This window comes from Melanostigma gelatinosum (assembly GCF_949748355.1).
Source record: "Melanostigma gelatinosum genome assembly, chromosome: 6".
Lineage (NCBI taxonomy): Eukaryota > Metazoa > Chordata > Actinopteri > Perciformes > Zoarcidae > Melanostigma > Melanostigma gelatinosum.
The window spans coordinates 9,010,598-9,024,670 of NC_136639.1; the positions used below are offsets into that span (position 1 = coordinate 9,010,598).

The following is a 14,073-nucleotide window of genomic DNA, read 5'->3' on the forward strand; positions in this document are numbered from 1 at the left end:
TTGTATCCCTTTGAAACAGCATGTTGGGAACCTGTTAAAACTGCGTTTGCTCTAAAAACACATTTTACACGACATCAGTCACTCACTATAATTACATGTTTTAAAGAAATGGACTTACGTTTATGGTTTTAATATTGCTTCAGCACCCCCTGCTGGTTTAAATTAGTAAATTATGTGATTGTGGTATTATAAATCTCTGACAAAAATTTCTGACATCAGGTATTACTTTTATTGTCCTTGCCCCGAATTGTTATCATTAAAATCTTGCTGGAAAAATGTATTGTACCACTTTGATTGTCTCACAGATGTCAAGGTCAGCAGTCCTTAATATCTATTATGGCTTCTTCTGGGGATCCACCAAGGAGCACATGCAGGATAGCTGGGCTGAGTCCTCCAAGGCATGGAGGAATGAATGACCAATCATTCGGCCAGCAACAACAAAGAAGTCACTCTCCAAAATCACCAATTGCTGGATCTCCTGAAAAAGCAACATACACAGTACAGACATTGGTTAAATGAATATATGATTTTGTATCTTTAGTTTTGCGTGTGTAACCAATTTACCCTCGAGTGTGCATGTCAAGGGCCAAGCCCACTCAGCATTAGCCCTCTTATAAAAAGAAAGGACTGTCCTCTGCACTGTCTCCAAGATCCATGGTAAGATAGAATGATTTTCCAGTTGCATGCTGGCTTAAAATGTCTTCTTTGAATCTCTTTGCTGCCTCACTGGGATTTGAAAGAATTTTCCAATCCAAAAAGAGTTTTTAAATTATTCCAATTAATACTGGATGAATTTATATGTAGAGAGCAACAATTTATTGCAATAAATGATGTAACACACCTGGGAAGCCTCTCTCCTCAGTGGGATCTAGGTCAACTATCTCGGGAGCAGCCACATGTCCCTGAGGTGGCACGCAGTAGTTTGTTGCCGGCCCTTGTTGTCTCACTTCCCTGTAGTCTTGTCGACATGCTCACAAATCTACCTTCACTTCAGGAGGCACTTTCTGTGGTCACCACAGTTTCTACCTCACCACTGCTCTGTGATGGTCTTTGGTAAAGAGAAGCATGTTTTGTTATTGGGGCCAGTATATTTTACATTACATTACACATTCACAAAAACACTGCAACTAGAAAAGAATGGTCATGAATAGAATCGAATAAATCCATTCAAATTCAACTTTCCCTCAAGACCAATATTCAGGATCATACAGTATCCTCCATCCACATTAAACATGCTTTACATCTTCTGGCAGACTCCAGAGCCTAATGCTTAATGTCTGATGTACGACTACTTGAGTGCTTGACAAATGTGACGTTTTAGTTCTGTAGAGCAATACCTCACGCACTCATCACTGTGAGCCTTGATTCTTGTAAAAGGGAACTCCTCTCCACACGTCACACATTTCTGAGGTGGTCCAACTCGCTCATTACTGCATTCTGGTTGACATGCCTGTAAACAAGATCATTTAAAAATGTAACACAAGCTATGTTCATACTCTGGCATTTTCACATGGGAACACCAATTTAAAAGTGAGGATCTTACAGGCTCCAGATTCAGGTTTCTTTGGAGTGGTCGGATGAAAATTGTAGCGTGACCAATCTGTGTTTGTGGATCTTTCAAATGTCTCACATGGTAACCCTCATTGGGACATGGTATGATGATCAGTTGGCGACTTTGTGTTGTTCCAGAGATTTTGAGCAACTCAAATCCTCCCCCTTGTCTGAGTGTTTGATACGCCTCTAAAATAAATTCTCTAAAGTCATCTGGATCTGTATGACTACCTAAAAATAGAAGATAATAATACAAACAACCGATCTAACTTGAAACATAATAATATTTAATGTGTTGAAAGGTAACTTAATTCAAGAAAAATACGTCTGTCCATCATGATGCCTGACTTACCTTGGCATGTAAGACGTTTTTCCCCTAGTCCTGCAGCAGCAAGTCTATCTCTGGCGTATCGGGTTGTCCTCAATACAACAGAACGAGTGAGTGTACGAATGAAGTTGTGCAGGCGCAGCAACAGTTCGCCTCCTTGTCGTCCTTCTCCCTCCAATGTATGGACCGAACAGCCTTGAGACCTCGGCTAGAATCAAGTGAAGAGGATAAGCTATAATCACTACAGGAGAATAACGACGTTGCAGAAGAAACATGTTGGCTAACGATATCATCGCACACTTTACAGGAATGCGATCTGACGCACAGCATGAATACATAAATCACTCATCACCGGCGACAGTAATTTAGTCGACACAAGGGATTTAGCATGGGAAAGTGTTCCCTGCAGAAACCTACCGTCCACTGGGTGCCTGAGTGTTACGTTATGTGGCGGCCGCCATGATTAATATGAGATGTGGTTTATAGATCTCCAGCAATGTTTGTTAATGTTTGACGAATCTGGCGACAGAGACAGAAAGCAGCTCCTGCGCACGGACGAGAAACCAGGAGGTTCAGAAACCAGTCGAGACGTAACACCGGCACAGGGTAATAGCGCAGCGGCTAACGTTAGTTAGCTTGTCAGGTACGAACGTCACGTAACTTAACCTATCACTTTAACACACATGTGATGTTATAATATCTCTTATTTTGCTTTAACATTAGTATCGGTGACATTCGATTGAGTTGAAACCCAATACTTGCATTTAAAAGTGAAAGCTGTCGCTTCTCCGGCTCCCGCATCACTCGCCGCCATGCTGGTTCAAATAAAATCCTCACCGGCACGCAATGCACCTCGGGATATGCGGGATCACGACTCATGTGTGACGTCATGACATTCTATGCGCCTCATAGAATGTCATGATGATGCGGTATCACGAATCATGTTCGTCATGACATTCTATGCCCCTCATAGAATGTCATGACATTCTATCATGTCATGACATTCTATCATGACGTCACATGATTCTTCAAGAAAACTATATATACCCCAGACTTTACTTGCCCAAACTAGTTAACTTTCAAGAGACACCAGTACAGTGCTTCCACTGAAGAAAGATAAATATGGATCCCGCACAATTTAATGCAATTTGTAAGCAAATTGATGTGAAGTTCGCCCAAATGAATCAAATTGAGCAGGAGCTAAATGATGTCAACTCGGACCGAATGAATCACCTTGAGCAGGAGCTAAAGGGGGGTAAGCATGACAATGATGTCAACTCGGCCCGAATGAATCACCTTGAGCAGGAGCTAAAGAGGGCTAAGCATGACAATGATGTCCTTGAGCAGGAGCTAAAGAGGGCTAGGAATGACAATGATGTCAACTCGGCCCGAATGAATCACCTTGAGCAGGAGCTAAAGAGGGCTAAGCATGACAATGATGTCCTTGAGCAGGAGCTAAAGAGGGCTAGGAATGACAATGATGTCCAGTCTGTCCAAATTAATGACATTGAGCAGCAGCTAAACGGGGCTGAGTATGACAATGATGTCAATTCAGCCCGAATAAATGACCTTGGGCAGCAGCTAAAGGGGGCTAGGAATGACAATGATGTCAAGTCGGCCCGAAATAATGGCCTTGAGCAGGAGCTAAAGGACGCTAAGCATGACAATGATGTCAACTCGGCCCGAATGAATCACCTTGAGCAGGAGCTAAAGAGGGCTAAGCATGACAATGATGTCCTTGAGCAGGAGCTAAAGAGGGCTAGGAATGACAATGATGTCCAGTCTGTCCAAATTAATGAGATTGAGCAGCAGCTAAACGGGGCTGAGTATGACAATGATGTCAATTCAGCCCGAATAAATGACCTTGGGCAGCAGCTAAAGGGGGCTAGGAATGACAATGATGTCAAGTCGGCCCGAAATAATGGCCTTGAGCAGGAGCTAAAGGAGGCTAAGCATGACAATGATGTCAAGTCGGCCCGAAATAATGGCCTTGAGCAGGAGCTAGAGGAGGCTAAGCATGACAATGATGTCAAGTCGGCCCGAATTAATGACCTTGAGCAGCTTTATGAGAAACCAGCTCCAGCTGCTGAGACTCAGACCAGCTGTTGGGCTCGCGGTGCCAAAGGTCTACTGAAAGGAGCATTGTTTGCTGGCATCGTTGTCGCTGCCGTAAAAATAGCGTCAAATTTATGGTGATTAGCACAAAGATAACATGTTGTGAGTGTGATGCCCACCAATGTGTTGTCACATGTGTGTTATGTATTTTGTTTTCATGCACAGCAAATATGTTTTAAAGTGAGCATACTTGTTTATTCCAGCAATAGTTGTTGGCAATAGAATGGCAATAGAATAGTTATTAAGGACTTTCAAGAGACACCAGTACAGTGCTTCCACTGAAGAAAGATAAATATGGATCCGGCACAATTTATTGAAATTTGTGAGCAAATTGATGTCAAGTTGGCCCAAATGAATGACCTTGAGCAGGAGCTAAAAGGGGCTAAGCATGACAATGATGTCAAGTCGGCCCGAATTAATGACCTTGAGCAGCTTGATGAGAAACTGGCTCCAGCTGCTGAGACTCAGACCAGACGTTGGGCTCGCGGTGACAAAGGTCTCCTGAAAGCAGCATTGTTTGCTGGCATCGTTGTCTCTGCAATAAAAATCGCGTCAAATTTAAAGTGACTGAAGAATGCGACGCGTCACAGATCAAATGGTGATTAGCACAAAGATAACATGTTGTGAGTGTGATGCCCACCAATGTGTTGTCACATGTGTGTTGTTACGTGAATCTGGGGGGTGACCCCTCACGATTTTTAATTATTTTATTCGATAATAAAAAAAATTTGAAAAATTAATTAATTTTGTTTTTTTTAATTATTTCTATTTGGGTTATTAAATGTCCACATTACTATTATTAAATGTACACATTACTCTCACCGTACATACACACATATGAAATATAGACAATAAACAAGAGCCATATAAGAAAAACAAGGATATTTAAGGGGGGGGGGGGGGGGGGGTTCATTTTGGGGATTTCTTGATGAGTTAGAGAAGGTTGATGTCCGCACACTACATCCCGTCAGAATGCACTTGTGCTTCGAGTATGTAAGTCATACAGCCGGAAAGTCATTTCTTTTTTGAGATCAAACATTTTCAATACACCCATGTTCATGTCTTAAACTCGTTATCACTCAGTAAAAAATCTGATTTAACGACCTGAATAATTTAAAAACATTTATGTGCGGCAGGTTATTTTTAAGTTGATCAACCTTACCTTTGCCATACTCCTAGAAAGACTAAACATCTGGGTGGGACTCTCTGGCACAGCACTTAACTGGTTTGAATCCTACTTGAAGGACAGAGAATACTTTGTGTCTGTAGCTGATTACACATCAGAGCTGACTAAAATGACATGTGGTGTTCCCCAAGGTTCAATACTGGGGCCTCTTCTGTTCAACATCTACATGCTTCCACTAGCTCAGATTATGGAACGCAACAAAGTGTGTTATCATAACTATGCAGACGACACACAAATCTACATAACGATGTCACCAGGGGACTATAATCCCATACAAGGGCTGGGTAACTGCATTGAACAAATAAACATCTGGATGTGCCAGAATTTTCTTCAATTAAACAAAGATAAAACAGAAGTAATTGTTTTTGGTACCAAGGATGAACAATTGAAAATCACCGCTCAGCTTCAGTCACTGATGTTAAAACCCACAAACCAAGCCAGAAATCTAGGTGTAGTTATGGATTCAGACCTCAACCTGAACAGCCACATCAAGACAATTACAAAATCAGCCTACTATCACCTGAAGAATATATCAAGGATTAGAGGACTTATGTCTCAACAGGATTTGGAAAAACTTGTCCACGCATTTATCTTCAGCAGACTGGACTACTGTAACGGTGTGTTTACAGGTCTCTGTAAAAAGTCCGTCAGAAAGCTGCAGCTGATTCAGAACGCTGCAGCTCGAGTCCTCACTAAGACCAGGAGGGTGGATCATATCACCCCAGTTCTGATGTCTTTGCACTGGCTTCCTGTCCAACAAAGAATTGACTTTAAAATCCTACTGTTGGTTTACAAAGCACTGAATGGTTTAGGGCCAAAATACATCTCTGATCTGCTGCTGCCTTACGAACCATCCCGACCCCTCAGGTCGTCGGGGACCGGTCTACTATCTGTTCCCAGAGTCAGAACTAAACATGGAGAAGCAGCGTTCAGTTTTGCTGCTCCACATATCTGGAACAAAGTCCCAGAAAGCTGCAGGTCTGCTGAGACCCTCAGCTCATTTAAATCAAGATTGAAGACTTTTCTGTTTGCTGCTGCCTTTAATTGAACCACATTCAATTAATATATTAATCAATTTCCTGCATTTCTGCATTTTACTATTGCATTTTATTTCTTACACTGTTCTTAATTGCTGTTAAATCTCCTTTTCGCCTTATGTTTTGATGCTTTTAATGGTTTTAAAAGGACTGCACAATATATCGCCATTTCCTCCGGGACCGAGTTCGTGCAAGGCGTACACTATAAAACGCAGATCGGCAGAGATCTTTTCCTGACGTGGTTTGTGTGCGAGTAATTGCAGAATTGCGGCAGTGTATGGTTGATTGCGTGCAGCGTAATGTCTCAGGGAGACATGTGAAAATTACCTTATCAAGACATCAAGTCTCCGGACACCAGGATTGTGGGTAGCGTCCAGTGAAAAAACATGATATCTCTGCTTAGAGTATCCTCGACGGAGTTTCTGTACGAGAGCGCAAATCTTGAGTTAACCGATGAATCGTTGATAACGGGCGAAGTTTAAAAGAAAGTAGCAGAGGACAGGTCCAGAGCAGAGGCCTTGGCTACTTCAATTATTGTTTCAATGTATGTTTTAAATCTCCTCTACTTTTTGTGAAAATTACCTTATCAAGACATCAAGTCTCCGGACACCAGGATTGTGGGTAGCGTCCAGTGAAAAAACATGATATCTCTGCTTAGAGTATCCTCGACGGAGTTTCTGTACGAGAGCGCAAATCTTGAGTTAACCGATGAATCGTTGATAACGGGCGAAGTTTAAAAGAAAGTAGCAGAGGACAGGTCCAGAGCAGAGGCCTTGGCTACTTCAATTATTGTTTCAATGTATGTTTTAAATCTCCTCTACTTTTTGTGAAAATTACCTTATCAAGACATCAAGTCTCCGGACACCAGGATTGTGGGTAGCGTCCAGTGAAAAAACATGATATCTCTGCTTAGAGTATCCTCGACGGAGTTTCTGTACGAGAGCGCAAATCTTGAGTTAACCGATGAATCGTTGATAACGGGCGAAGTTTAAAAGAAAGTAGCAGAGGACAGGTCCAGAGCAGAGGCCTTGGCTACTTCAATTATTGTTTCAATGTATGTTTTAAATCTCCTCTACTTTTTATGACTGAATTTGATTTCTTACACTGTTTCTTTAATTGTTTTTAAATCTCCTTTTCTTTTGCCTTATGTTTTGATGCTTTTAATGGTTTTATGTGAAGCACTTTGAATTACCTTGTTGTTGAAATGTGCTATACAAATAAACTTGCCTTGCCTTGCCTTGCCTTTGTATGTTGACCTGTCCATTGCGGTTTAGTCTTTGAAGAATAAATTATTTGTGTAATTTCGCTTCATATTTATGCATTCATTTTGTGCCTTCATTAGTTACTGAGAAAAGATGAGTTTGTTGAGGCAGCTGTGAAAGTACAGTGATGCGCACTAGGTAAGTAATGGAACATTTCTAAGAAGCACTGATCCATACTGACGTATCTGACGCTCAGCTTTGTGAGAACACTGTAAACCAATGATAGGACTTTTTATTCATAAAAAGTAAAATGCCATGTATCAATATGAAGCGAAGTAGATTGGTTGGTTGACAATGAAAGACTTGAAGATGTTGAAAATGCAGAACTGTCGGAAGGAGTCTGCAAAAAATAGATGTTTATGAAACTAATTACATTGTTCGAGGCAGAGTTGGTGTTCTGAGTGATTCGGACTGAGACCACTGCGGATTTAGAGCCTCCCTGAGGAGGAGCACAAGAGACTCAGATGTGTAAAACATGGCTGCAACAGAGTATTATCAAAATGAATGAATCCATAAAAATGTAAAAAGGTTTAAATCTGAATCATAAATTAACTTATTTCCCAGCAGGAAACGGCATATCATACAAATGCAATGCAACAGGTCCACAGCTGAACTCGTACTTTCTTCAGACCTCTTTAAATTACATGATACTCAATAATCGATTCAAGTGTGGCATGTAATTGACATTAAATGTAATGAAATGATTGCTCACTCTTCTACTAAATTGAAACTGCTAAATTGAATATTATATTTTCCTAGTGACCACAATTATGATGTAAATTTTGATCATTAAAGTCCTTTAAGATGGTTGTATTTTGTTGTTTTTCTCTCTCACTGACATTCAGACTATTTGCTTGCTTATTACACAGATGAATATACATTTTAATTTATGCATGGACAAACAATAGTTAAGAGTATTGTTGTTTCACCAAAACAGTCCATTATTTAGAGGCCATCATCTTGCACACAGCTGCTGTGGAGTAATGCTGATAGCCTCGTACCAATGCAATTCAGAAAATTGTGCTTATGGACGACAGTGACAAGATGTTTTTTTAAAAGGGCCAGTAGTTATATACCATTTGAACTAAAAATCTTTTCTGTGAAATCCACTATTCTATTATATAATTGAGCAGTGGCATTAAACAGCCTAATTGTGTGCTTATTAATGCAATCCTTACATTCTGTTACAGCTAAAACAGGCATTAACCGCTTTTGGCAGTAGTGGCACCTGCAGCGGCAGGTTAGCTGCAGGACCACTGCTGAAAAGTAGGGCGCAGCTCTGGGAAGTGTCCCACATCCGCCAGATTTACCAGAAGCCACCGTTCCATTATCGTCCGTGTACTTATTGTAACATTGCCACATGCATTTGCTATATAATGATATATGTATTTATTTAGAATTTCTATTCAAAATCCAAACATTGTGAGCAGCAGTCACGCCATTTCTTCTTCCAGATGTGTTTCGTTCCCTCTGTTTCTCGTCGGACATATAAGGGACGGAATCCAAACAGCCACGTAGTAAAAGGCGAAGCTCGCGACAGGGTGAGCATTTATTCTCTTTTGATACACTTACTAAAATTGTCATTTTCTGATTTACTTATGGGGTTTTGTAACATACTTACGCGACAGAAGGTAATTTGTTGATTGATTAAAACATATTTGAGAAATCCCTCCTTCTGCACTCGCGCTTCTAGCGAACGTTAGCGAGTTAGCAAATGTAGCTTGACAGGTTCCGTCGTAAACACAGATAGCGCACTAGCTGCTGTCTCGCTAGCTTGTCATTAGCCGGTAGAGTTTTACTAAACCCAGTAGATACATGATGGCAATATATCAGCCTGTATCAATGACTGTCTCGTTGTTATTGCCTCTGAATTGGGGACTTAAGGGTATGAACCCGTGCTGAACTCAGCTACCGCCTGATGCTAACGTAGCAACACCGCCTTGGAGTCAATGGTTATCATCAATAGCCGAAGCATACGATGATCGTATAGCTTTAAACATGCAGACGTTTTGAATAACATCACTGTCATCGGACTTCAAGTCGACAGCTGCAGACAGTCTGCTGTTAATAAAGAAATTACCTAATGCTTCACTCTTATTAAAATCCATAAATGTAAACCGACCGGCGGGGCCTTGCCTGTTGCCAAATGTACGCAATTTGTAACCACATCATATAAATATGCATGAGAAGCAGCAGCTGCTGCTCTCACAATTAAAAGAAAGCTGAAGTGTGACAGTTGAAGGCTTGGATTTAAGCGCCTGCTGGTCGAGGCGTAACGTTATGTCTGACTCATTAACATCTTCTTACAAAGATTGAATTTAGCGTTAATCAGCTCCAACTGGACACTAGCTGATAAAAAGGCAAACGTGGGACTGTCTGTTGTATCTGTGTCAAAGTAAAGGATTTCAATGTTACTTGCTAGTTTTTCTATATTTAACGAGACACAATCTACTTAACTAATTGCCAGCTTATTAGCCCTTGACTCTAGCTTATGTTTTAATTGTTGTTACATAACATCCTTAGTGTCAGATGGAGTTACAACTTCTTCTTTGCACATCTTTTCTCTTTTAATATACACGTGACACTTTAATAATATACTTGTTTTGACGTACTTTTATTTGTTTGTTTAGCATATTTATCGTACATTTTAAATTGTGTCATAACATTATAACATAACATTTACTGTTGCAGAAGTGTTCCTGGACACTGACTCAGCTGGCCTGCCTCTGAAGAAGATGGTTTTGTGAGAGGTTCTTTCCTAAGGGGCACCAGCTAAAGTGTGACTGTGCAGTTTCCCAATGGAAATGGATGGTAACCAATCAGAAGCAGCTCAGATGGAGGCCAATGCTCATCAAGAAGAATGTCTTGTGAAATCCAAAATGGAAGGTGAAACGCACTTGAAACAACAATGGCAGGACAACACACGAAATGCAAAAGGGATAATTCATAATGGTGAGTAATGACAATGTCGTCCCCCCCCCCCCCCCCCCCCCCCAATCAAAGTCACAAGGATTTCAAGGGCTAGAAATCATGTTGTGTTTGGACCTGTTTATAGTATATTCCTGCAGATAGACTGCCCTTGTACTGGGATTAGCTCGTGTCCAGTGCTGCTCTCTGATCTGCAACGTTTTTCTTCTTTAGGCATATTACTGGTACCGCTTGTATTCTACAATGCATGACCTGTTTTGGTGGCTACTACAAGGCCTGAGGCTGTCTACTGCTCTGTGTTTCATTGCTATTTGATCTGATGTGTTACATAGCTGAATTTAACTCTAATAGTAATCTTAAGGCAGCCAATATGCTTATAGCTGACCATGGTTAAGGTTTAGGAGAAGAATAAACAAGTCAAATAGAAAATCACTGAAAATATATATATTTTTTGAGAAGAAAAAGGTAAAAGTCAATGCAGCTGAGACAGTTGCCAACACAAAGTTTATTTTCTCAGACTTGACATCACTACCCCTACTCACAGGAAAGACAGAACTCCCCATCACTACTGTGCTGGATCCGTTTGTGTTAATCAATGGTGTCTCCTTAAGTAGCATGTGGGAATATCTTTTCAGTTTCATAGTAGTATGAATGTTTTCTCTAAAATAGTAACTTTTGCTGCGGTGGGTGTGGTTTGATTTGTTTCACTGCGGCCTGGCAACATAAGCAAACAATCCCACAACTGTTATCAGATTTTGATCTAAATTCTGATTGGTGCACAGACATGCGTGACATTTTTCCAGCCGAGCCCTTCCTATTTCAAACCAGTGAGAAGAGCACAGACAAAACGGCACAGACAGAAAGTGTCATGTTCAATAACCAAAATGTACGTGTTCTTGTTTGACCTAATTGCCCACAGTATGTGCAGTATGTGGCTGATAAAGAAAAAACGTTGTCAGGGCCTTTACGTATGTTTGTCTTACAAGATGAGCCCTAATTGTGCACCACATGCTGCATTGTTTCCAGCCACCCTTTTGATTTAAGCTATTGTAGTTTGATAGAGTTGCCCAGCCAGTTTGCCAGGTTGAATACCTTTCCCCTTTGCAGTATAGTGCACAAGAACTTATCATGACTAATCGTCAAATTCCCTGGGGCTTCTCTTGCTTCTCTTTTAGGTTCTGTCAGTTCAGATGCGATGCCAAATGGAAATGGGCTGGCTGCGGGGAACACCCATGTAAATGGGTCCCTGCCTCTGGCAGCCCCTCCCCAGAGCACCAGCTCCCCAGTCAACTCCCAGATCCAAGAGCCCTCCCCAGGTTTGGCTGCTTTTCCACCCATGATGCTAGAGAAGTCTGAGGGGGCTAGTGCTGAGTTCACGGTTCACACGGGTGATTCATTGCAGTCGCTCAGACTCAGTATGCCTATGCAGGAGACTGAATTGTGTAAGCATACACTTATGTGGAGTGAATGCCCCCTCTAAACCCCCCTGTATTTTAACCTCAGTTTGCTGTGGGATGTTTGGCTTTTTTGGTTTATGTGCACATCCATTTTAACTTCTTTTTCTGTGTGTTACCTGAACAGAATGAGTCTGGCCCATTTCCGCAACTTGCATAGATTGCATTTGATTGTTTAATTAGAATTTGGTGTGGGTGCTTCATTTGCAACACTATTTGGACTAATGGCTGCGTTTTGGAACTAATCCCTCTTGTATGTCATCTCTTTGGAGGTATTTTAAAGTCATGCACAGTCACCTTGTTTGCCTTTTAAGGCTTGGCACAAACTGGTAATTTGGTTTGGATGCACATTATATCTCCCACACAGAATATATGTAGCAGCACATGAAGAATCCTGGCGCATCTCTTTTGAATCGAATGGACAATCTATTTAATGCATGTATAGACAGTCATTTAACTCATTGCAATATTGGCATTATTTGCTGCATAGCTGTTGCAGTCATGAATGAAATTAAGTTTTAATAGTCACATACACTAATCAAGCAAATGGAGACCGTGGTGCAGCATGGGGCACCCTTTAAATATATGGATGTAACATGTAGTCTAACACCCATACTGTCACCTGCTCTCAGTTTCTGAGAAGACTGTTTTTTTTACAAAGGTCCTGGTCTTGAGTATGCGCAACAAAACAGCTAAGTGGACTGTGAACTGAGAATGGGTGACCAGTAATCGGTGATCCCGGGTTTGTCACAGCGGCGCTGCTACATGGGCGTGGCTCGGTGGTTGTTTTGGTCTGTGGCAGAAGCCTGGTCCTGGTTCCCTGACTGAGGAGGACTGAGGGGAACCAGTCCCCGCTGCAACTGTGGACTCTCCATGAACATGAGGCACAGCAGGACCCAATGCAGGTTTGAATTTATTCAGACATTTTATCTTTACTATGACTTTACCTTCCTATATGGGACAATGTCAACATGAACCCCACTGTATCTAACATTACACAAAGTTTTTATGTTATAAATAATGTAGGGAAGGTTCATTCCAAAGTGCATGCATCAGAAGCATCATGCAACTAATAGAGGCCTGTAAATGTGTTTATTGTTGTTCTGCACATCATGGGCACTTTCAAAACTTCAATAAGGTGTTGCTAAAATGTTGTGATCGAACAAGGAGCAGTGTTTTAGAGAGATAGTTGTACATCCTAGCTCTCTGCTCCCTATAGTAATTCATTGGCTCTCTTTCTGATGCCATAGCTGGTCATGGCATCTTCATCCAGAATCCAAGGAAATGATAAAACAAGTGATATTTCATACAAGGTTCTAAAAAAGGAACAGACTGAAAATGACTCACAGTTCTGTAGACATGTTGACCATAATAACTTAAACATTACTTTTGGCTGAACAGATCCTTTAACCTCAACTCTTTAACTGCAGGTTGACATGGAGTTTGGAGTTGACTGGACCGTTTCAGCTGCAACGCTCACGAACTGACCAGGAAGTTGAAAGTCTACCCGACCCTGATGGCCCCCTGTCCAATGTGTTGAATGTCTTTGTACAAACTGTGAGCTTAATATCAGAAATGCTCCAGTAAATGCCTGCGTCACAGGCTCTCTGATGCAGGTGAAAGTTGCATAAATGCTGTGATTAGCATAGTTCTGAAACCAGTGTTGAATCACATTCTTATTTACTAAACTTCTCTGTTTCACGGCTAAAAAGATTAACACAAAAGTAAAAATAATGGTAATGACAGCACTGACAGTATATATTTATTTATTTATTCTTTTTTACAGCAGATGTCAATGTAGACACTTGTTGCATTGTACAATATGCTTGCAAAGAAACACTTTTTGCTTTACTCAATTTACATCTGTTACAATTAATGAACTTTTTGGAAAACCATTTTAAACATCGAAAACCATTATGGTTTTGTAACAGAGCCTTGTACGAGAAGCTGTCCTGTAGTTATCTAGAGAACTTGTTTTAAAGCATGTATATCAAATGTTTTATGTTTAGACTGACATTTTCTGAATCACAAGGCTCGAGGAACTGCAACACGCATCCTGTTTCAGAACAATACCACGAATAAAGAACAGCAATTCAATCGGTCTCTGTTGTAACAGTCTCCCGATCACGATCTTCACAACAATTAAACTGGGAAGAATGGGATTAAACCTACGAGACAATGGTTGAAGATAAATATGCATCACCACATTGTG

General features: G+C 41.0%; 2 long non-coding RNA genes across 8 annotated transcripts; one reads left to right on the forward strand and one right to left on the reverse strand.

Moving 5' to 3' along the window:
* Positions 1-338: 338 nt before the first annotated feature.
* On the reverse strand, positions 339-2,697 carry LOC306778391. 3 transcript variants are annotated; one of them, XR_013772034.1, is made up of 5 exons: positions 2,642-2,697; positions 1,904-2,087; positions 1,544-1,782; positions 1,338-1,450; positions 339-478 (listed from the first exon to the last, which is right to left on the reverse strand). It is a non-coding gene; the product is annotated as an uncharacterized lncRNA (long non-coding RNA). The 3 variants fall into 3 exon arrangements; XR_013772035.1 differs by lacking the exon at positions 2,642-2,697 and adding an exon at positions 2,297-2,542; XR_013772033.1 differs by lacking the exon at positions 1,544-1,782.
* A 6,189-nt stretch (positions 2,698-8,886) lies between these two features.
* LOC306778442 lies at positions 8,887-13,427 on the forward strand. 5 transcript variants are annotated; one of them, XR_013772043.1, is made up of 5 exons: positions 8,887-9,020; positions 10,171-10,431; positions 11,583-11,849; positions 12,494-12,766; positions 13,292-13,427. It is a non-coding gene; the product is annotated as an uncharacterized lncRNA (long non-coding RNA). The 5 variants fall into 5 exon arrangements; XR_013772044.1 differs by having other exon boundaries at positions 12,523-12,766; XR_013772045.1 differs by having other exon boundaries at positions 12,615-12,766.
* Positions 13,428-14,073: the final 646 nt, after the last annotated feature.